General features: G+C 42.4%; 1 long non-coding RNA gene across 8 annotated transcripts in view; it reads right to left on the reverse strand.

The window, feature by feature from the left end:
* Nucleotides 1-25627, reverse strand: part of LOC102080706 (uncharacterized) — a 184255-nt gene that overhangs the window by 102730 nt on the left and 55898 nt on the right. The window contains exon 4 of one of the 8 annotated variants that reach the window (XR_002063355.2): nucleotides 5984-6043. The exons of 6 other annotated variants lie outside the window; for them this stretch is intronic. This is a non-coding gene — a long non-coding RNA (uncharacterized LOC102080706). Of the gene's footprint in view, nucleotides 1-5983; nucleotides 6044-25627 lie in introns of those variants that run through there. One more of the 8 variants, XR_003221676.1, reaches the window with a different exon arrangement.

A 25627-nucleotide genomic window follows, 5' to 3' on the forward strand; every position in this document is an offset into this window, starting at 1 on the left:
ATGAACCAAGGGCAGTCAATATATTCCAATAACAAAGACGGGGAGATTTGTCATTTTCCCACTCTATGTTTTTTTTTTTTTTTTGATGGAAAAAACATGCCTTTCTTCTTTAGCATACAAAGAAGCGGGTGGCGGCGGAGCCACAGATGCACACAAACACAGTTGCGCTGTCTCTTAAAAAGGAGAAATCTAGGGGAAAATGCCTGCGCCCCCCGCAAAATGCAACCTGAGGAGAAGGCATCTGACTGTGACAAACCAAATACGCTCTGTAATAGAATTTTCCATTTCGGCAAAACTGATAAGGAAGAGAAAACATAACAACTGCGAGTGGCACATATCTAAAGGAGGTGATTTCAAAGAACAACACCAGTGCACTCCAGAAGGCTCCTCGCGCTGAGTTCTTACATAAATATGCCGTTAAGCAATATGATGTATTATTATTACCTGAAAACACGCTCTGAGCCCGGGTAGGCAGCATATGAGCCAAGCGCCTTAGCTCCCCAAAGGAGATTGTCTCGACACCACATATCAGTCGGTGCTATTGGATTCCCTGACTTTTAACTGGGTTAACCCACTTCCTGGTGAATACAAATTCAATTTTAACTGCTGCAGTTTTTTATTTGCCATGCATGTACCCCCTCCTTTACCTTTTCACTTGCCTTGCTCTCAATAGACTGGCATAACCACATAGAAACAATTTTCCTTTATTGAGTATACACAAACTATAAAATTAAAATGAAGTGCTATTACACGTGCGCGGGGGGTTGGAAATCTCAGGAACAGAGAGTGATCCGTCCAATTTCTTTTATTCCTTCCGTCCATCAATCTCTGCCCATACCGCTCTCTCTCTCCTCCTTGTCCCATAACCCGCTCGCTACATGTTGCTAATGTTTTATGCCTTGTTTCCTGGCAAGTTTAATGGAGCACCCATTTAGAGTAGATACCCATCTTAAGCGTTCCAGATTTGACTTGATGCCCATCCAGCTCTAAATAATACCCTTCATGTCTTTTTAAAAAAATCATTTGTCACAAAATCCAGAATAGATCTTCTCAATATAATGAATCTAGATTAATGAGAATGGTATTATTATTATTAACTTCTATCTTTGTGGTTGATTTAACATGTATCAGAGATTTTGTTATAGCTGTTTGTCATCAGACACTAATTAACAAGCTAAAACTTTCCACACTGCATGTTTTGGAAAACTGAAAAAAACTCAAACTAATCTGATCTGTCCAAAACTATTCAAAGCTCTCCAAGAATTCCAGCCTCGAAGGACACACTCCGGTGGGACCTTATGGTTTTTCCAGGCAACTCCAATGTACGCTTTGAGAGACACTGAGGATCTTAGACACACCACTACAGTTGGTTTTTTTCTCTTTTTAACTGTCTTCCAGGGTCTGTGTGACTGTCTTCTCAATGGGTTAATGGTTTTCCTCAAGCAAAGCGAGGGAGAGCGGGGCCTAAACAAAGCCAGATGAGGGAGTCAGGAAGCCTTTCAGGACTTCATTAGGGCTCTCTCTCTGAAAGGGGAGGTTAAGAGCCCAGCAAGCTGGTACTGTTTAGCTGCTTAACGTCAACAGGAATGCTCACGCAGCTGCCCCGTAGAAGCACCGGTGAGCACACACACGGCATAGCAGAGGCGAAGCAAGCACACGTGCAGATATGCGCGCTCGCCCTCGCTACATGCGCACATGTAAGACCGAAAGTTGATTGTGAATAGACACACACGCACGTACGAGCACGTACAAAGTGTCCCTGTGTAGTCCCTGGTTCAGACAACACACAACACTAAACACTGGCTGGTTTAGCATGAGAAAAGGGCCACACAGGGACTCAAACAACCTCTCCCAGTCACACTGTAGCTACGGGCACCAGCCACACACATGCATGAACACACACGCGTACAGTATGGTCATTAAACATGCAGCCCTTTCTGATGCACAGTGACGTGTTTATTTAATAGAATTGACATCCTGTTTAATTTTTGCTGATGCTGCGCTGCATCAGGGCATGCATTAAACTATTGGTCAGTTATCATTTACATTTAGAGAGCAGCAGCCTCATTTGTACTAATGCAAATGTGATTGCTTTGCTATTCAGTGACTGTATTTACAGCAGTGGGTTTAAAGCGCTTTAACGTCTTTAAACAGAATACACATATATGAGGACAGTCATCATCTTAGTCATCTAGAGTGGTGAGAAAGATATTTGTAAAATTACAGTGTGCTAGTATCAGCACTGTTCAAGCTTACAACAGCAATCATATAATGAAAGTCTGTAATTTACTTTTGATTGGTTTGGGCCCATTCATAAACCTGTAATTTAAAGGTTCATGTTCAATAAATTCCAGATAAATATTAAAAATAAATCAAAATGGAAAGCTGTTGATTAAGATGCTCCTCTGTGCATGTTTCACACCAACATCTGCAGATCAATGGAAATCAAAAGCCTTTAATAAAGATCTAGTGAGAAATTTCAATTCATTGCATAAGAGCCAAATGACAACAACTGACCCACAGAGCTGTAGTTAAGAAATTTGTTTTAGCATGCATACATTGGTTTCTTTTTTAATGGAAAAGCTGTAAGTCTGTGTCTTTTTGTGCATGCGGTTGCAAAGGTGTAGTGTTGCAACTGGTCGCCTGCCCCTGAAACACTGAGCATGCTACCGCATCTTCCTCGAAGTCCCGAAAGCAGCCAGAGTTGAAAAGGTTGGACGATTAGATGGATATCATGGCTGCAGACACGTGGAGCCCAGATTTGATGAGTAGGGCGGAGAGCAGTGCATCTGCGAGTGTGTGCGTCTGTTTGTGTGCATGACAGGTGAGGCGGGAGAGGTGAAAGGGAAGCCGCTGCATATCAAATGAACAGAGAAGAGGCCTGTAAGTTGAGCCTCGCATCTTTTGGCTTTCTTTGTGTGTACGTACGCATGTGTGTGAGCTGTGTGTAAGGGCAGGGGTGGGGTGTTTTGTTGTTCTCTTAGAATGAATAGAAAGGGAGCTGATGATAGTGTGTGTTAAGAGAGGGGGAAAGAGGTGTGTTTTTAAATATGTGTGTGTGTGTGTATCAGCGAGTGTGTGTCTGTGTGAGGGCTGTGTTCAAGCACCACCTAGTGCTCGAGTGTGGCACCTCACCTGTGATGTAAAACACCTCAACTCTTACAATCAGGGCGTAAGCTTGAAACACACTGAAGGAAGCAATAAGTGCAAGTTTGAATATTTATATCTGAATACTTTAAAATTTATTTTAATAAACTATATATTGTATTGCCAGTGAAAGGCAAGCGCATGCTTTTGCATCACTCTCATTATAATAGTTATTTATCTTTTATATCATCCATTAGTACTGAGTGTATCAGTAGTAGGAGATCAGACTGCACTGTCAGGAGGGTAATTTATATTATTTTTGTAATGCTCATAACAAAAACTCTACCTTAATGTTATATTGCTATAAGAATATTAATTATATGACATGGGCCTTGGAGAGGAAAATGCAGCAGAAATGGCTTCAGCATATTGTAACACCTCCTGTCTGTTCTGTGATTTTTTTCGAGGGGGGTGAGGGGCTATAGTGAGACAGAGATAATGTCACAGTCGATCCCTCACTCATCTGACAGTCACCACCAGCCACCAGATAAGAGGCACGAGGAGAGCCCGGGATAATTATGGCACACATGGCTTAGCAAACTTTCCCCCTGTTTCACCTCCTCATTTCAATGTGCCCTTGAATACAGTGCACTGTCAACACACATCCATCGCAGTCGGCTTACTCCAACTTAGCGCCGCGGCCCCATCAAGCCTTCCAAACAGGCTGGTGACAGTGATGTGAGGCTGTCGTGGTGGATCAAGGTAATTCAGTCTGAGCCTCCGTCCCAAACCCGCCCCTCCCGCCCCACCTCCCCTCCCCGTCGTTGTCAGTCGAGCGCGCCGTGACCCTCGGGCCTTCAGATTCGGCTCCCCAGACCTGTTTATTTTTATCACAACAATGAAAATTAGCATGATGCCGAACGCCTATGCACGCTGCACGCCTCCGAGGCTGTTTGTGTGCACGCGTGTATGTGTGTGTGCGTGTGTGAGAGCGATCAGGCTGCGAGTGTGTGTGTGTGTGGGCTGGAGTGACAGTGTCACCTTCTTATCATGGGGCCAATGTTGTGTAGACAGGGAGATTTAGCTGAGAGATTGAGGGGTGAGGGGTTGGGGGTGTTTGGTGGTTACTACTGTGTGTTATGACAGGTAGCACCAATACAAGGATTATCAAAACAAAGATTCCATAAAACTGTCAGATGAGCGAAGTGTCCCATGGCGGTTTTGCGGAAGAAATGTCAGAAATCCTGATCATGCTGTTTTTTTATATATATATATAAACACACAGTTTATCTCATTTGCTTTTAATGTCAGACTGATTTCATTCACATTCAGATATGCATCACAGACTGAGTTTGTTTTGGCGTGCAACATTTCAAAACTTTACAGTTTTTTTTCTTAATCCACAGTTTGAACACTTGAATTCTGACAGATGTGTCCATAGTAACACTTTGCTGAAAAGTAGGTTAGGTGTAATAAAGTGCTAACTGCAGGAAAAACTGTCTTTCAATAATTCAGTGATATTCAATAATTAAATTCAGTTGCTTCAAAGTTTGCTCGGCTTTTATGTTTTACCCAGTTTACCCAGCTTCTGATCATCTTGCTGTCTTACATCCACTGAGTGAACCTGTTAAGATTTAAATGTGTTACAAGGACAAATTTTAGGGATCCGACACAGCAAGGGTCTTCAGTTTTCCTTAGCAAACACTTTTCTGAGCACTGACGCTTAAGCGTGACGGACAGTCTCGAACATTTAGTCTTAAGATGAGCTGAGAAATCAGTTTGGCTGTGTTGATTGACCAGATACAGATGTTTACTGCTCTACTTCCTGCACACAAACACACACTGGCCCTGCACACAAGTGTGTATAGAGCTCACAGACGCATACTCCCATCTTAGACTCCATGATGCACGTGCATGCTGCCGTGGAAGGCTTTTCCAGTGTGACTGACAGCAGTGATGGAGGTGAAGATAAGCCTGATTAATTGGGAGGATGGGTGGGAGTGGGAGGCTGCGCAGAGGCTACGCTGCACTGCTTCAACAGTGCCTTTGTGGCATCGCGTGCCACTACTCAAGCAATTTGTCAACATTGCTGAAAGACATTTATTTGACTGCGACCATGGTCTCTATTTTGCAAAGTGGTATTTTGTCATAGTTGAAAAATGGCCTTTTTAGATCAACTTTGACACTCGGCTCTGAAGTTGTTGGGCTTTTTTCCTTTTGGGTGAGGGCTGCTTTTCGGTATCCGTAGTTTGTCTGTTTTTGTAACCTCAGGGATGAAAATGGTGGCCTGAACATCCACAAGCTAAAGATCGATGAAGCAGACAGTCCTTCTGTCCGACAGTCCCTGTATTTCTACAGTTTCCTCACAGCTTCAATGTGGCATTAGTGCCACAGCCATGTGGGAATTCACAAATCCCAACAGGAGGCTTGCTGTCAGCACAGTTAAAAGAAATAAAAATGTACTCTGATGAGATATACATATTTAGATATCACTGCAAGTTTTTCTAAAAGAGAAGTGCAAGATGCATAAAACAATAATAGAGTTATTTTTGAATAAAAATGTTATTGGCTGGAGACGAATTAGAGAATACTTATGATTTTGAGTACACTACACTGTAATTAATCGTAACACTGGATGTGGCCTGACAATATCCAAAAAACCCAATGGTGTTTTTAGCTTTCTTTAATTCAAAGTCAATGTTAGTTTTCATTCTTTATTATAGTTAAAGTGTGCAAGTCTGCTGAGATGATTTTACCTACAATGAATAATCATGTCAGTGTTTCAGAATCATGATTTCCGAAAACTTCCGCTTTCTCTCCTGATTGTCAATTCGGGATTTTCTAGATGCAATCACCACCGTCGGAAACTTTTTCCTCTTAATATATCTTCGACAAACGCGATCCAGTTGTGTGGTTCCGCTGTGATTCAAGAATCCCTGAGAGCACTCATTCAAAACTGCGTGGAGAAAGACAGATAGGCAGCGCAGTGAAGATCCATTCAAATATGATTATAAGTGAATTAATAGACATTGACATTTGTGTTTGTTCCAATGTGGTGAACAGCCCAGCGTTTCCTGCCAATGGGCCCATGGATGACACTAATACCTTGTAATCAAAGGAAATGTGTATAGCTCCACAACCATTACATTCAGATTTTGTCTCTCTCATTTTCTTACTTCACTCTTGTTTGTTTCGGTGTAATGCAGATCAGTTCTGGGTTTATTTTCTACCCTCAAAGCTGAATCTTTTATTTGATTTGCGGTAGAAAAAAAAAATCATCCTGGTAAAATCACATCCACATGGCAGAGCCTCTGAGCTTGTACTGTAGCTTGGTTGGCATTGACAACAGCCATGCCATGATAACAAAACAAGGTTAGGAACAACTGAGGAGCTGCTTTCCAAAACACTCAGCTTCTATTTTAGGTAATAAATTAATAAATGAAGGCCGTTACTCATTATGTATCAAATATAGAAACATTTAGCACAAGACTGCTCGATTCATTAACACTTTATTACTCCAAATGCTCTTTTTTTGTGTTTTCCATGCCTCTCTAGATCAAACTGGCACTGTTGCTAATAAAACCTTAGAAAGCTCAAACGTGCAATGCAGTTCATTTGCTTCAAAATAAACACACCTTTTTGAAAGCTGATTTTGTTTTTTTCAAAGTGAGACAATAAGAGGACCATTAGAAAATTGTGCAGCACTCCCACTTGATGATTCACTGTGTCCTCTTCACCTCAGGATGTGGTTGACATGGCATGAGGGGATCTGGATGCGCTCTCGTATCTATCACTGAGTGACTTTTCTTTCTTTTTCTTCTGTAATGCCTGTGAAGACAGTTCACCCTCAGGAAAGAGGCGGCTACATTTTCACCTCTTGTGGAATTAACCAGTTGAAAGGTTATGTGGTAAGTCAACATTAGCTTTTCGGATTACTCCAGTGATTGAGCCCTGTAATTATATGACACAGTCTTGTGCTCTCATTGGTGGGATCCTTGTCTCCCTATATCTTTTAACTTTCACAAAATAAACCTCTGAAGCGGCTGGCTTTTCACAAACAGATTACGCTTTGTTTGATTTGGCAGCTGCTTTTTTCTTTTTTCTTTTTCTTTTTTCAAACAAGGTAACTCGGGTAATAAAATATGATATTTAATTTTAAGGGTTTCTTGGTTGTACAATAGACTGAGGTGCATTTTTCTCTTTGCTCACCACACTGTGTTTCCTTGACTTAAGCTTTTGTCTTCCCAGCAACTGTCACTGTTTAGTACTTAATCACATGGGAGTGCCCTTTGGGTAATGGGAATGACAGGAAAGCTATAGTACAAACTTAAAGCTTATGAACTTAATGGGTGCCTTTTTGATCTTTAGCCAAATTACAGACATTTCAGCCGATTTCGCCTTACAACAGTCACTAAAGAGTCTGTGCAGGGTTCTTAATCCTTGAGAAAACAGTGTTGGGTACAAATGGAGTCTGCGCTATTGGTAATGTTTATATTTACCTTAGGGCTGGGACATGTGGACATGTCCCCCGCAGACAGTAATCCACAATAAATACGAGTCTTTTCCCTTAATATTTACAGAATCACAAAAGAAAAAGGTTTGTGTCCATCTGGATTGAATTGAGACTGAATTTTCTTGGTTAGGACACACAGCGGGATGACAGAACCCAGCCCGGCTATACCATAAAAAGAGCATTTGTTTGTTACACTTTTTCACATGATGAAGGGATGCGGGATATCCTTTCAGCCCAGTGTTTACAGGGAAGTCAGAGATGGCATGATCTCTGCCTCTGCCCGTGCGCACGGCTGTTTATCCCGATGACTTCACGTTGCCGTGACACCCAAGAGTCAGCTAAGAATGAATCCACCGTTTTCACTGCCAAATTCAACATTAATGACGATCCGTCACGAATCCGTCGCGGGATGTTGGCGTGAAGGCTAAAATACAACCTGTGAAGGTTGAAATCTGCTACATATTCCAATGTAAATAATTGGAGAACGCTTTTAAACAAACAGACAGGCCGATGAGTTTGGATAAGTCATTATCACATCGCATGGTATCATCATATATTGGCAATGGGTGGAGGTAAATATGGAACACGTGTCCGGACAGACTTGAGTAAACTTTCAGAAGTGTCATGTCATTTTTGTAATAAGGCTCACCCCAGTTTAGGTTTGCCACAGCAGACAGTGTGCAGTCAATCGACTACCAGTCATCGTCTGCTGGATATTTCTGCTTGTACTCCATTACCTTCTTGCTGTTTAACATAGCTCATTAAATATCACTTTTCCATACCACTTGTCCCAGTAAATAAAGTTGATGTTGGCCCATGCTGCCTTCGTAATCACCTCTCTCTCTCCCTCCTTTTCCCCTCGCCACCCCTCTCTTTCTCCCTATCTTACCACGCGGTGTTCAGAGGTAATTGAAAATGTGATCCATGAAGTTACAAGTGCAATTTAACTCAGAGCCTACCCATGTTAGCGCTTCCACTCGTAACAGGTCAAAGAATTAAATTAATTTTTAAAAAGGTGACCCGTGAAATTGCACTCATGATAGATGGGGTGTAAAAGCAATATTTTAATACATTTATAGGTATATATTTTCAAGACCCCTTGATGCTGGAAACACTGTTTCTGTGCTAAAACATGTAATTTTATCTGGGTTCATTTGGAGAGGGTGATGGAAGTGCAGCATCATTTTTTGGTTAATTTTTAGAAAAGAATATTTGGTGATTAAGCCAATTCACCAACGCTAGCAAGAACAGCATTTGCACCATTAAATGTTGATGTGCAAATTCAGGTTTCAACTGCAGGCACATGTACATGCCTAAAAATGCTTAAAGTGAATGAGGGTCAGAAAATATCAGAAAATCCAGAGGGAAGTTGGACACTTGCACCTGCCGGGAATAGAAAAGTCCAAGTACGTCAGTAAGTAAGCATGACGGATATAGCAGTTTACATCTGAGACTGCTTCACTCTCTTAATTTCACATCACTTGACCAAAGAGATCTCTCTAAAGTGCTGTTCCAATTCTGAGAAACATTTTCACATACAAGAGTGGGGCAGTATAGAAAAGCCAAAGCCAGTGTGCGAGCCTCTCCGAGGTCCCTCACCAACTGTCACCTCCACACCACCGAGAGGAAGGAGGGCGATGTGGAAGATTCTGGAGGAAGACCGAGGTGGCGAAGGGGCAGCTGTCTTCGCCTCGGTCTAAGTCCTCTGACCCACTTTCCCACCTTTTCCGCCTCCCGTGGTTTCCCCACCGCCATCTCCTCTCCCACTTTCTCAGTCAAGATTAATGGTGTGAACCCAGACCTGCTGGCAAACTGGATGTAAGGAAGATGTCTGAGGTAAGACCTGGCAGACGTTCAGAGCGCAGATATGTGTGCATTTATGTAGTTGTGTATGACTGTACGCAAATAAATACGGCAGGGTTAACAGAAGACTGATCTTACTAATCTTGTTTCAGGAGAGGGCAACTCATATTTCACTCTCTCTGAGCAGCCAAGATCTCTGTCTTTCACTCTTTCTGTCTCTCTGCCTTGGTGCCTCGAGGGGGTAAAAACGCAAATTCTCAAGGCCTGAAAGTATGCGAGAAGACTTGGTTGGACAGAAGTTCAAGATGTCATAGAGGAGAAGTTGTGTTTCAACATGAAGCCTTGTTTGTGCTCATCAGCAAACCTGTCAGGAGGCCGTTTGATGTTGTATTTGGGTGATGTCCTCAGGCGCCCTGTTTGTGTTAGCTTCCATAAGGATTAGCTTCATATAGCGCAGCCTTGCCCAAGAATCTCAATCAGTGGAAGACGCAGCAATTTTGGTGTCAAACTCATCAACAATCGGCATCCATAAATATCCCCATCGAAAGGGGAAAAGGGTGCCCAAACAGGGATTGGAATTAATGATAAGATTGGAGAAATTCATCAATATAATTACTCTAGTTTTCTACAGAGCAGAATATTTTTCAAATCACCACCATACCTCCACCTGCATAATTGATAGAGTCCTCATGATTAAACTAATGAGGCTTAGAGCTTAAACCCTATCCAGGAGCCTCCTAATTACAAATATGTAATATCCCCCTCTGCTTCAATTAGCATTAGAACAGAAGGTTAAGAATCATTCAATATTCATGTGGACAGAGAACTTCAAGGTTAAGGAGACTGGTCATTTAACCTTAGCTTTAAAATAAAAGCCATTTTCCTTAATTGTCTTTGATGAGAGCCACTAACTACATAGCTGTGGGAAGTGCTTCATCAAGTTTTACCCCAGTAAAAGTGAAATGTTATTGCTTTGCTCGAGTCTACCTATTATCATTTGGAGATGCTTAAGCATCTTTGGGAAATCTAAAATATTCATGCACTGTAAGATAAATTATTTGGGTCTTGCATATGTTTAAACCGCTCACCGGCGTATTTCTTAGTTATCTATCATTTCACATATTTTCTTTTAAAATGCCTCAGCCAAACAGGTGTGTGACGTAAGGCAGCTGAGCTGTCAGACTTGCAGAGAGATGGTTTCTGATTGACACCCCTGGAGGCAACAAGTTTAATAGTGCATCATGGGAAAGCTCTTTGCAGACTTGCAAGAACATCTCTCCTATGTGATGAAGGCTTAGTGAAAAAAGGATCAAATGGCACAAAGTGTGTGTGTGTGTGTGTGTGTGTGTGTGTGTGTGGGTAGGGTACGTTTTTTGTGGTGAAATGCACATCTATATATCTATGTATTTTATATATATATATATAGAGAGAGAGAGAGATAAAGGGGGTATTTGTTCTACATCCATTTTGCTGCTTTTACTGTTAAAGGGCCAGCATGCAGTAATTTTGCACTTGAGTATAAAATCAGTGTAATGCAACATATTAGTTCAGCTGGTGAGCTTTTCAGTTCTGACTATTAAAAATATCACTGTCTTCATCTTTCCTGCTACACCCTGAGCTGAGGTATCACTACTACAGGGAACGGGAGCTTTAACTTTGGTCTTGCTTCAGTCCACCTCCTTCAGAGTGTGTCTGACCATTGACGTGGGGTTTGACAAGGAACTGCATTGGCCCCGTGTCAGCAATGGAGACCACAGAGTGAAGGCCTGGGACTCAGAGACTGGGCTTGGATCCCATAGCCTGGAGGCTATAGGCCCAGCACTGCACCCACTGGCCTAGACCAGCCCAGCCCAGCACAGCCTAGACCAGCCCATCCCAGCTCTGCTCAGCTCCCCCCCCCCTCCTCCTCCCTGTGGCCTCCCTGCACCTTCACCAGCTGCGCTTTTCTGGCTCCAGCTGCTAGGTGTATATGTGTGTATGTTGCCCGCCCCCACCATACCCAGTCTTTTCCCCCTACATCTCTCATGTTTTCCCTTTCTGGTTTTCCTTGTTCTCTTGGTTTCCCTGATTTGTCCTTTCACTGTGTGTCTGCTACATCCTCTCTTTTTTATCCTCTCTGCCTCTCATCCTTCCCTCCCTTGCCAGACATAGGGGTTGTAATAGTGCCCAGCAATTACTGAGTTGGCATGTGCTGCATTGTTTACTCACAGTCCTATTCCTACTGGACTTTATTAAAACACCATCTGCTGTCAGCTCTGGAATGGTAGTAGAGGTGGTGGAGGAGGAGATGGTAGAGGAAGGCAATGGGAGACAAGCGATACATTTGGCTGCAGAATGGAAGGAGAATGGCTGGACTCACGTGGAGAGTGCGGGCTGCCGCAGTGGTCTCTTGTCAGAGGGACATTGACAGTGCACGAGACTGAGGAAGCTAAATGGGATCTTTGCTGCAAATGACCAGTCTGGTTATGGAAATAAACAAAAATGAGTTCCAAAAAAACCGCAGGTCCAACCCTGAAAAGAAAATCACTGCGTCCGTCTTTCAAGGCCTCAAAAGGTGGAGGGTTTATTACACAGACAAAAATGGCTATTATGAACTTTTTGTCGAATCAAAAAATATAATTCTTCATAATTATCGAGGACATCAGATCATGTTTGACCCAAATAAACACAAAGGCGGATGACAGAAGTCCCTCATTAGAGCCGTTGGTCACAGAGAATGACTCAGGTGCTAAATAGCGTGCGGAGTAACAACAGCATAACCGAGGCTATTTATGAGCACTCACATTTCCTCTCTTTCCTTCCAACACACACACATGCACATGTAGGCCCACGCTGGGCAATAATACTGCAGGCCCGCCCATGTAATGATATTCTGATGGTTATTTCATTAGCTGTAATTTGTTACGGGACATGTCATTTAGGACAAGAGCCTGGATTGATTTGATAAGTCACTGTGAGGAGGCGGGCGGGACCCACGACAAGCTAGATAGATAAGTCAATTATTGGAGAGGCTTGGCATGAGCGGCTGCATGTGTCTGTGTCCTCAGGTGTTTCTGTACAGTTTATTTGCATACAGTAAATACAGTACGGCACCGTTATCCAAACCGACTAAAAATATTTTATTCTAATACAAAGGAGATGGCTTAGCGAAAGCATTTTATATCCCTGTAATATTCAGTCTGGGTGTTTATAGTGGATGTTTGTGCTTGTGGGGGATCAATGAGATGGAAGACTAAAGTGCACTCATGTAGATACATGTGCAAACACAGCATACAATTATGAGGTCAATCTAGATGCTCAGTGGTCATTCTACTTGGAAAAAAAATCTGTTGCTGTGATTGTCTATTCTTGTGGAAATGTAAAGAGGAGGATGGAATTAAAGTAAATTAAAGGCAGCTTTTTAGGAAGCTTTACCTAATCTGTGTTAGGCTTTGAAAAAATGGCCTCACTTGTGAGTTGTTCACTAGTTAGACATCTGTGCTGAGGGTCCCTACTGAGAGAAATTTGGCAACATGAGAATCACTAAAGAAAAGCAAGCAGAAAATTCATATTGTTCAATATAAAATACAAAAACACGATAAGATTGCATGTTTCCCAGAGATAGCTAGCATACTTCCCACTGATGTTTGTCCCTTTTATTTTGTCCTGTCTCCCGAACCTTACCCACAACCCTCTGGTTCTGCTGGAGGTTTCTTCCTGTTAAAAGGGAGTTTTTCCTTCCCACTGTCACCAAGTGCTCGCTCATAGGGGGTCGCCTGATTTGAGGGTTTTCTCTTAATTATTGTATCTACCTTAAAATATAAAGCACACTGAAGCGACTGTGGTTGTAATTTGGTGTTATATAAATAAAATTAACTGAATTAATAAACTGAGATAACCTGCTTTAAATGTCAAAATATAGTGGGACAGGTATTTTGAGCTCTTTAAATATTTTACAGAAACAACCCCTTTTAGTAAAATTTTAATGATAAAATATTTCCAGATATTTAATATCCAAACAGCAGGCAAAGATCAAGCTGTCTACATTAGTATATTAGATAGTCGTCATAGACAACCTTAACATAAACATGAAGATTTTAATATTATAATGATTTCTCACTCGTACATTATATACACCATTTTGCTGCCGTTTCATATCCATATGTTCTTTCTTGTTATTTATTGCAAACTTTAGCTTTACTGAGCAGAATGAAATTCTGTGTTTCTTTCACATGGATATATTCAGCTGCAAATGAGGTAAAATAGATACAAAAGAGATGTGAAATGGAAAGAGAAATCTCATTTGAGCCACAGACAGCAGACATCACACTTGCAGTCATGAGTTATTCATGCATTAGAGATATTGTAGATTGACAGCACAATTATGTCAGAGGGTATTACGCCTCAGCAACCATGTTGTGCCCCCTGGATGGGGGGGCACGACATGGTTGCTGACATACACCACACAAAAAGTGAGAAAACAGAAGGGCGTCTAAGGTGAATTCTCTCCAGCTGAAAAGAATTTCAGTATTCTGAATAATAAAACAGGAATATGGACAAACTCATAACAGATGGACAAAGCAACAAATGATTTAGTTTTAGTTTAGGCAAATTTAAAAACACAAAAAACGGTTCGTGAGGATGTTAATTCATCTTGACAGTGACGCGTCTATTCATTTAAGGCAGTATTTCTTTAGTGTATTTGTGTCAGCCTTCAGCTGGTGATGTTGTTAGGGGTAGGAGGTCAAAGGTCAGATCAGGGTTCTTTATGATCTCTTACAGATCATACTAAGACACCAACATCCCACAGTCGGTGGCTCCACATGGCACCAAAAGATCAAATGAAGGATTATGTTCATTTAGACCTTCATGACAAAAGGGAAACGTGTAATCACTAAGCTGCTGACTCACTTTAAACTTAAAGCTGCTGGAGAGTTCTTAAAATATTAATATTCCTGGATTATGAGGCAACACATGTTTTGTTTTTGTTTACTGATTATCTAGGAACTATGCACTTTTATTTACATATTGATATGGACTCAGTAAACATATTCTACCTGAAGGATGAACAGTCACGATGAAAACTGCCTCTTATATACATTATGTTGTACAATTCAAGCTTAGCTGTCTAAAAAATATTCCTTATAAACAGGTTCAGTGACTGTGATTCACCTGTTCCTCATAGAGGTGTTTTTGGGGGTTTTCTTTTAATGAGCACACAAGCCGAGAGAGGACACAGTAAGTGTATCGTTAGACACGCATTTGCCATAAACGTATGTACAGTAGAGTGCAGTAATCTTTAATGGGAGTGAAATCACTGTCTCTTAAAAAAGCTCATACTGTTTTATAGGGCTCATCAGAGCTGCGTTCAAAGCAAGCATCCACCGCAACAACAGGATGGACCGCTCACCTCTTCCTCCTCCAGTTTATTTTACTTCCTTTGTTAATGCTTTTATTTACCATTAGGGTGTCACAGCTATTGTGTCGCCTGCTAGAAGAGACACGAGCAAAGGTATTTGTCACATGCATTAAAACAAAACGTCATTCAGTTTTCAGTTTAAACCATAAGTCAAGAAAATAACTGATAGTAGTGGTAATAGTAGCATCAAAAGGGTAGACAGCAGTGTAGCAACGTCCTATTTTTGTGTAACGTATATTTAAAAAGTCTGATTAAGGCTTATGGATGAGTTTAATATGAGGGCTAAAATAATTGTCTTGATTACTTTTGGAAATTTTTCAGTTTTTAAGTTGCTCAGGATCAGAATCTCCAATACACAGCTACAAAAACTTGTAAAATAAAAAGAGAAGCTCTTCTGTGAGGTGTGGATAAAATCACTTTCAACTTAAAACAAAATCAGAAGAAACATTTCAACCACTTCTAAAGAATATTAATATCCATGAAACCAGCTGGGCAAGAAGAAAAGCCTAAGCCATCACCTTTTTTAGATGCTTTTTGGAGAAGCAGACCCCTCAAAAGTACCAACATACGTTACTGAGGACAACTTGAAACCAGTGGAAGAGTAATGAAAGAAATCTGATTGCCTGATTTGCTAAAAAAAACAAAACAGCTAATGACAGTGGAAGTGATTCCCACACAGATTACATTATGAGTCATTCATGAATGGTGACATGCTTTTTGTTGCTAATAAATATCTAAAATATTGCATCACTAAATAAGACAAACAAATGCTGAAAATACCCAAAATCCTTGGGTTTAAGGTGTTTATGCTTCTCTTCATTTATAAAAATGTCTTTAAATCAATTCGTAAAAATTCCACGATTACAAGACAGGATCAAAATGTCCATCTCGTGGTCAGATATCTGCATGACAGGCGTGGAATTATCTTAAGGATTGAAAACGCTCACTTAAGGGATTCTTGTCTCACTGTTTATGCAAAAAAAAAACGTGAGCATTTAATTGCTCCAAGTTGCTACTCAGACTGTAAATACTGCAATAATTCTGACCTTTCAGCATATTTTTAATATTTCTTCCCCTATTTTAAATGCTCTAAATACAGATTTTTCATGCTTACCCACATGCTCACTTGTGAAAATAATAACCCATACAAATAACTTGTCTTGTAAAGTGACTGTTTGCAGCAAAAGTAGAAGTTTAATGCATTCGGGCTGTGTTTTCTCATACATCTATCCCTGGCCTTTAAGCAGTATGTCAGCGAATTTTTTCCAACAGGAAGTGGAGAGAGGCCAGCCGAGGCACTTTTTGTTACATTTTTATTTAAAGTTGTAAAGTGTGAGACGCAATTTTAGGTGAGAAACTGTGCTTTAAGCGCAGACATTAAGAACAAATACAAGAATTCAATTATCACTTTGCGCGATTTATCAACCAGGGCGACAGGGGAGTTAAAAGTAGCAAGGCCGGGGTGTCTAGCACAGTGTCAGCGTGTCTCTATCACCTCAGTGATGGAGAGGCCAGCTGAGGATGGACCCTTGTAGCCGGGTACATGTTCCTCCACCCTGTCACGCCCTCCTCTCCCCTCCCTTCAGCATGCACGCCCTGCCTCCTACAAGCACCTTTTGTATGGGCTAAATGGGGCTGGATGCACCCCTTTAACTTTGATTTCCATTTTCTATTGTCTGCCCATTGACGGGGAGGGTGACTCCATCTGTGCCTGCCTCGCGTGGTGCCACCCTTTCAATAGACATATGCTCCACATGTGAGAGCCCTAAACCTGCAAAAGAATGGATGGAAGGAATAATGATATACAGGACGGGCCCCTCACTTCATAGAAGGAGAGAGTGACCGAGGAAGACAGAGAAAATACTCCATTCATCAGTTTATTGTACGGCTCTTTAAACTCTGCAGCCTTTTTATGTGTATTCAAGAGTGCAGAAGACATTACACAAAAGCCCCCGCCGAACTGATGGCGTTTTAAATCGCGGTCAAGCTGCTCCGCTCGCCTTCTGAACCGCGTCGGGAATACGGACGCGTGTTTTGCGCGAAGGGAAACGCAGCTCGCAGCTCCACCGGTGACGATGGAGGCGCCACGGAACAATTGATAACTGTTAACCGAGGGTGGCAAGCTGGGTCGGTTTGGACTTGGAAATGTGCAGTATGCTGTGAAAACAGCCCTCTTGTGTTCGCTCTCTCCCCCCTTCAGATCTTATCTCCGCATGTGATAACACCACTTAAGATCTCATACAGTAACACACATTAAGTCATTTCCCTCTCCAAACAAACTGAAGAGGAACGTTGGTGGAAAAAAAATAAAGAAGTGAAATTCAGCACTAGATCATTATTAGCCCGTGTTTTTTCTGCTGATTTTTATCAGCAAGTCCAAATTTGATGACCGTTTTTTTTTTTGTACTGAAATGCAGTTTAACTGAAAAAAAGGGGCTAAAACAAGGTGGGAAAAAACAGAGCTCATGGCTTAATTTGCTTTCCATTCCACTTCATTCATTTACTTATTCATTCATTGCCTCTTTCTCCCTGTCCATCAACTTCATCCTAATCTCACTCTTTTTCCCTCCCCGCCTACGCTTTCCTTGACAGCCATGATGCCCGCTGCCCCCACACTCACCCTAATGCGGTCTAGCCCTACCCCTGGCTGTTCCTCCTGTTCAGTTATAAGCCTCTATCGATTACAAGCCTGTCGTACAAAACGACCTAATGGAGGGTCAGCTTTAATGTGAGGGGCGGGGGCCCCCTGTCTTAGTAGGAACTGAGCCTGGTTTTATACACCCCTTCTTTCTGCTTCTCCTTCTCCTGTGTCCCTGCTCCCTCCTGCTGGGCTCCACCTTGTCCCTCTTAGACCCTTTCCATTGAGGAGCGGGGGCCATGAAAAATCAACAGCGGAGCCATCAACTCCCCCCACCCCACGCACTCTCTTCCAGTCCCTTTACAAGGCCCACCGCCGGCTGCAGAGGCTGCCCATGTGCGAGGGTATTTAGTGGGGGCCTGAAAGCTGAAAGGAGAAGCGCCTGGATCAAATGTGTGTGTGTGTGTGTGTGTGGAGAGAGGGGGGGGTGAGGGAACAGAAGGAGCCCTCTCAGGCGGGGTGCTGAGGCCCTGGCTCGTTTTATAGACTCCCCTGAAAGAACGTGATTACAGATCATTATCCAATTGAAGCAGATTGATGGGCTGGGGTCAAAGTAATATAGCTCATGGTGGCTCAGCAAGAGGGGAGGGGTGATAGGAAAGGACTGAGGGCAGCACAGAAGTTGGGATGAGGTAGGAGGGGGTGCTTTGCAGACAGGGTGAAGATGGTATAATGACCGGATTGTCACCACCGAATTGAGTAGGGGAAGGGAGGGGGAGAAGAACTAAAGCGGGGGTCAGAAGAGGGAGGAGGCGGAGGAAGACCCAAACTTGTCGAATGAAAGACTGGAGCTTTTCTTTATCAGGAATGAGTTGTAGTACAACAAGTGCTGACGGACAGGAGAGATGCCGGATTGGCCCTCTCACTTCAGAGGGCAGATAAAGAGACCTTTATGTGGAGAGGAGGAGGGAGAATTTGTCCAGAGTGACTGGGCTGCACGACTTTTTGTAAATAATGCCCTTCACACGGCCACTTTTTAAAGAATCAAGATTGAATCAAGAGTTTGTTGTCGCCTCGAAAAATAGTTCTGTCAAATGTTTAGGCAGTCTAGTATTTACTTAAAAATAAATACTCATTAGACATTAATAACTATTTTTTATGTGCCCCGATTTAACAAAAATACAAAAATGTGTGTGGAAAAAAAGTTAAAACATTTATTTATTTTTTCTACATTCACTAACTCACTTATGGGCATTAGTGAATGCCCTTACTGCTCTTTTTCTTTTTTGAAGATTTAACAATCTTCCTATATTGTAGCTTCTTACTTCTGTACAATGCATGATATTCCTGACCTCATCAGTGCGCTCAGAAGGTACAAACACATTTTCCTGCCAAGATTCTGGGCTCCTGTTGTTCTAACGCACAGTATATGATGGCAGTAAGACTGCATAGCTGTTTATAAAGCCTTATATGACCTCGTGTATGATCTGAAGTAAATTACACAGCAGCAGTGGCAGTAACAGAAAACGTTTTGGTGCTAATTAGTCATAGGCTGGAAACAGTTTTACTGCCAAAGGCAGATACATTTCCGTCGTGAATCTGGTTTCAACAAGGTTTCTGTACATTTATGGAGCACACTGCATAACAACAAGTCAAAGGATACTTTATCAGAGCAAACATTACTCACACACACATTCGTGCACAAGAGAATCACACCAACATACCATCAGCTGGTATGTCATCGTGTTTTATGTTACAGCCATGAATCTGATGCATTCATTAATGGTTTGTTAGCAGGATCGTGGGTCTGGAGATGGTGCCAATGAACTGGAGTCTCGTGACAGGGAATGTCTTCGTCCACAATAGACGGCTTATGGGTAATGGAGATGACACTGAATAGTCTTTTGATATTGGCTGAGACAGAATGTCTCTAAATTTTGCTTGCTTTCAAGTTCTGCACACAAAAAAAAATCCCTTGAAGACAGCACGAGCATGTTTCAGAACGAGCTTGACATTTCACCTTTTACACTTGAGATATTTTAAAGAAAATGGATCCTAAATGATGCAGAATTTTCAGGACTTGAATCAGATTTGACAGATGCACACGCTCCCTGTGTTCACTTGGCATGCCGGAACTGGCACACGGTAATTACCGGTGAATGCGCGAGAGCGTAGAGAAAACATCTTAAAGGTTTACAACTTTGCTCTGTGTAGTCTTTGTGTAATTATTGGATAAATGAAGAATGCACCGATCACCAGCAGCTGCGACAAATACAGTAAAAAGGGGCAATTACTATACGTTGAGGAAGTGGATTATAGTATGCATAGCATGCTCCTTTTGAGATGATGAACCTGCGACGCAGTGCGGAGTTAAGTGCAATCATTTGTGTTCACGAGCAGCACCAAAACAGCCTCAATCTGCACATCCACGCACATATACGATGTCCTTATATGTGCAACCTGTTTTTTGTGTGTTCCTCTGGTCCTTAACCTACTATTTTCTTCTCATTTTTGGACATAAATGTCTACAAAGAGAAAAAAATATGTTTTTGCAGTTTTTTAAAACACAAGAGTCTTCTTTGACTTATGATCAGTTTATCTTCATTCTCTGATTATGAAGCGTTGTTGCACTTTCGGTAAACATCGCCGTTCTGTCTTTCCTGCTCCACCTCATTCATCACATCAAGTGGGCTTGTCAACCAACTATGACGCCCACAGTGCATAATACTTATTGCTTAACCTCAATCTCTTCCACAATCGCTCTCATGATCTCTTTTTCAGGTTTACGTTGATGTTCATCTTTTATAAACTGAATATAGGACTGACTGATAACCAACACTGAGCACACTGACCCACATGATTCAGCCTCTTGGAAGGGGTATTTGCACAGGCAGACGTACCGTCAGTGTATATTTGCTTGTTTTGACATTTCCTTGTGTGCATCAACGTGTGCTGCCTAGATATTTTGGTCTGCATGCGTTCATGTGTGTCTGCATGTGACTCAGCCAAGCTTTAGAGGCTGACTCACACTAGATGGACCTGATTGAAACTGCAGTTAGGAAATAGGTGGAAAATACATCTGGAAGATTTGGATAAAGTTCAGATCCTTTCTTGATATTAGTAATATTCTTACCTCCTAATCATTACTCAATATTAAAACTGTATTCTCGTGTGCTTCTGTAAACTCTGAGTCATATCCAGGACCAGTATTTTGAGGATTTCTAATTCTCCTAGGTTTTCATCTGTCTTGTTTTGGCCACGAAACATTCAGACAGGCCAGATTTTCTTTGATTAATTCAACTGATCTTTCATTAAAATATCCCCTTACTTCTCACAGGTGTCTTTAATACCGACCCCTCTTTCCAAAGCTCAAACTGAATCACCACACACCCAGTAGCTGTGTAAATGGCAGGCGTCTCGTAATCATATCCAAAATAAATGCAGGAAAATGATCAAGGAGGCCAAGATTTTTATACATGGAGCAGCTACTGTATTCTGGATCACAGCAGCAGTTCCACTCACGATATATTGCAGAACCAGAAGCAGAACCATTAAAGAGGAGAATTTATTACACCACCGCATTCATGCTCGCTAGGTTAAATAAAGTTAAAATTTCAAAAAATGTCACAGGAGAAAGTTAGTGAGCCTGGTAAGTCAATTAAACCATTGCGTAAACAAGCTGCCTTTGAAGACACCACACACTGTAGCTACAGCTCTGCGACCTGCATGCTAAACCCAGTTACAGGCAAGAGGAGAAGCCCTGACTCCCTCTGCGTTACACTTAGTCAGATAATTGGAAATGCGAGGGCATTAACTCCAACGGGATTAAGAGGGGGAATTAAATATGTTAATCCCCAAAATAGGTAAATAGCCTCAGTGATACAATAACCAATTTCTAGGGTTTTCCTCCCCCGAGGACACGTCTGCCTTTGAACGCAACCAGCTCACACACAACCAGTCACGCATACGCACTGACGAAGAGGCTCGCAAGCACACTAGTACACACTTGCACATAAACACGAGGACACACATCGCACGGGAGAGCGGGAGAAAGAGTCTCGAGTGTTCCTGAAAGTTCTCCAAGGTCGTGCCTGTGGTGTCGTGCGGCCCTGTGGCTGACTCTTGAACCTGCTCTCCCAGGTCTGCTTCTTTGTTCCAGAGATCATTACCTCTGTCGCTCCACACTGCTCCGCTCCCCTCCCGAGACCGCTTTGTCGCCATGTGTTCATCTGCCTTGTAATTATAGCACGGTCCTGAATGTCATGGTTTAGGGACTCTGCCTGCATGTGAGCGAATGTGAGCGAATGTGAGCGCGTCGGGGGGACTGAGGAGGCGCGTGAGATGTGTGGCGTTATGTCGTGCTTTTCATTGTGACAGTGTAAGCGTCTGTGTGTGCACACATGTTGGCGTGTGGACAGTGGGATCAGTGTGTGTCTGTCGATGGCATAAAGTGAACGTGGGGCACTTTCCGTTTAAACTATTCGAGCGGAGGCATCGCCTTTGGAGGTGGCGACAGCGCTGGATTTTGATGAGGTACTCTACTTGTGTCGGGGGCGGGGGAGGAAGAAACAACTGAACAAAAAGTACAATATTCAAAACAGTGACAGAAATCGTGAACCAAAAGTGCCGGAGCATCAGTTGCAGGCAAAAATCACGTTCAACTTCCCCCACCGAGTTCAAAGCACATTTTTATGCACAATTAGCAAAGTACAATTTTTGCTGGGACTGAAGCATGGCAAAAACAAACCCCAAGGTCAACTGGCGATCGCCTCTGAGAAACATTATTTTTTACGTCTCTGTCCAAAGACGAATGTCTTACAGGGGCAGAGAAAATAAAAAGAAGAAGAAAAGACAACATTAGAAGAGAGAAGTCTGCCATTCAAGAATGCAAGACTGTAATGCACCACAGTCAAATTCAATAAAGTCATTATTCGTGGCTTAGCCATAGCAATAGAGTGTTTTCCTGGATATCCTATACTGCTTATCCCTCTTCCTTTCTCTCTGGCGCTTTTTCTCTTTCTTAGTTTTGGCTACAGGGCTGGTAGGATGGGGATCAATACTCAAATTTTGTAACACGAAACCCTCTATTTACCCCGAAGATTCATCTGAAAATGTCATTTCGTGAAGGCTACCTATTCAAAGCGAAGAAAGCAGCTCCACCGTGCCTCAAAGGCCACGTACTGCCACCGACACTCTCTGTTAGACCGATTACACATAATGATCCCAAATAAGCCGCGAATGAAGACGCTCAGCAAAGTTTCTTATCTCCATCCAGCTGAAGGAGGAACCACACACATGCAGTCCAAGCTGCACTTATCAGTCATTAGGCATTTAAATGCTTGCCCAGAGAGAAATTAGATTTCTGAGGAGTTAAGAAGATAACCAGTGGCACTCTCTTATAAGGATGTAGCACTTTCAGCGCACTTGAGCGGAAGCTGAGACAACAGAGTGGCTGAGCTGCTGTAAGTCTCGCCATTTGATGTTAATAAAGATGATATTTAAAAGCAATATCATCTAAAAGCACAGCACAGATAAAGTAAAGAATCCCAAGAAAAAAAGTCACACCATTACCCTCAACAAGGAGGTTTTTCATCTTAAAAGTGTGTATTTGTGGTGAAAAAAGGACCACGATCCAAGAAGGATATGAGCAGATGTATATACAGAAGAAGATGAACGACAAGATTGTGCAGTATTAGCAGCGAAATGTGCTTTTCCTCCTTGAACAATAATTTTGGTGGGTTGTAAAACGAGGTCCACAGACCCCCGGGAGTCTTAGATGAGTTTCCAGGGATCACTCGAGACTTCCACACAACCTAATTCCTCAAACATAACAAATGCACTCACATTTCCCTCTGATCGTATAATATGTGCACCTCATACCCATATACCACAGATAACTCTGGTCGTAATGTCCGTGCAACAATGCGCAGCGTACTCTTTTGGCACTTCTGTGAAATGTGTCTTCGGAGGAAGTGTGTATTTGTTATACATCCTCCCCGCTGATAATTGCAGCACTAAAACAAGGCCCTCGCTAACACCACCTCGCCCAGCACTCCAGGCTCAGTTGTTTCCAGTGGAACAAATTGCAGAGCATTTACCAAACTTTTATTAGGTTCACAAAACAAGATCCCATGCCATAGATGTGGGCGAAGGGGTATTAATTTAGGGAAATGAGCACAGGCTAAATAAAGGCTGTCTGGTTGCTGTCCTAACAGGAAATACTATGCGGGGGACTAGTGAAAAAGGTGGGGGGTGAAGACTGGGGGAGGGGGTTTAAGGAAGGGAGGGAGGAAACAATTATGACCTCATTTAATAGTCTCTCTTTCTTTGGGCTCCCAGGCAGAGATCGGAAAGGAATGCCCAGTTTCAAAACCGCAAGTCACCTCTGAACATGCAAGCATTTGGCCTAAGTGTTTCCTGTTGCAATAAAAATGTATGTCAAGTATGTGAACCGAGGTTCCTCTCTTCGCTAAGCCTGTTGAGCACACACACACACACACATATACAGCCACACATACACGATGGAAGGGCAGCATTCTGGTTTCCTCCACAGCAAAAATGAGCACATATTGAACCGTACTGCCGCTGCCCAAGCAAGACAGTGTGATTAAACCAAGCACGGTTCGTGGGGGTAAAATGTGTGCGTATGCGCAGAGCGGGGTGGCATTGTGAAAACGGTTGAGGGGTTGCCGTGTGATACAAAGCCCATGCCGTTCTGGTGTCAGGCTCACGATAAGAGTTTGGGAACTCGTCGCATGGTGATAGCCACGGGCACAAATGTGCAAAGGGGCTCCGAGTGCTAATTTTATTCATTTACCTCCCTCTCTGGATAATTGTTTCTGTCAACCAGCGACGGCTTGATAAAGGATTTCACGCCGCTGAAAACAGTTACACGGCTACTTTGGAAGGTGATCGCCAGAGACGATTATATTTATCACCTGCTCTAATATCCATAGTGTGGTGTAAATTGATTCATTCTCTGAGGATTGCTGTCACAGGAGGGCAAGGTGTGAAGAGTTCTGCACCCAAATAAGGCACCTGGCATTTGAGATGCAAGAAGGCAAAAACAGGCGTTTGCAGGAAACGCCGCAGTGTCGTAAAATTAAAGTAACAAAATGTCAAGTAAACATTATTTTGCTCTTTCTACCCTTTTTTTAAAGTCACGATTGAATTAAATGCATTAATGTTTGTACTTAGATGACACATCTGCACTTACACTACTGCACACATGCTTTCATGCATGCCACAGCGCATTACGCCACAGCCACAATAAGTGGCAAATTGGCTGAGATTAAAATATGGCGTAAACAGAACCACATAACCAAAAAATTGCAGTTTAGGATTTTCTTTTTTTCCCTGATTAAACAAATACGAAAAACTTTTCTTCATGTGTAAATTTAAGAGGAAGAAATCCATTTTTTCCCTTCAAAATCTGAATCCCAAAAAAAGCGACATGAAAATCAAAATAAAAGCATTTTAATATTTCCCTAAAAGAATTTCATCTCTTTTCATGCATAGCCTTCAAAGACACTGACTGCCACCCATACCCACCAATAATCAAAACAGCTGATTTCACTGCTTGTCTGACAACATGAACATTTACAAGATTCATCACATTTGGCCGATAACAAAAGAGAAAAAAACACATATGCGGCTGTCACTCACACGACTTAAAATTCCACAGCACACCTTAAGCTCAGTAAGTGACAGATTCCCACCCATTCAAAAGAGTGGCCTGGAAGCCCCCCGCCCCCCGCCCCGGAGTTCAAAAACATGTCGCTCTGCCTCCACTCGGGGAAACCTGCTTTTATTGGACCCTTTGTGGAACATCCTTTCTTCCCCCTCATCAAAAGGAGGAAAATAAGTCAAGGCGTATTCGCACCCCCCCCCCCCCTCTTTTATTACAATTCTAATAATACTCCATATTTGTTCATGCCTTAGTCTTCTCAAAGCAGCCATTGAATGTGTGTTTATGAAGCGCTACAGTGAGGCAGCTACACTTTACTGACCGCATTTGTACTCTAAGCTTCAGTGGGTAAATGCGGACGGATGGAGTGATGGATGCATGTGCAAACCGAGGGGACTCAGCCTCCTCGTTCTTCTCATACCTTTCCTGCTACGGTATGTCTGAGTGACTTAAACAGTGCTCAACACAAGGTCACATTAATGAAAAGACTGAAGGGAAACGTAAGAGAGAGCAAATGATTATTACAAAAAATTAAATCCGTGAGTCCTGAGATTGTGGCTT

The sequence above is a fragment of the Oreochromis niloticus genome, linkage group LG9, assembly GCF_001858045.2.
Source record: "Oreochromis niloticus isolate F11D_XX linkage group LG9, O_niloticus_UMD_NMBU, whole genome shotgun sequence".
NCBI classification, from domain to species: domain Eukaryota; kingdom Metazoa; phylum Chordata; class Actinopteri; order Cichliformes; family Cichlidae; genus Oreochromis; species Oreochromis niloticus.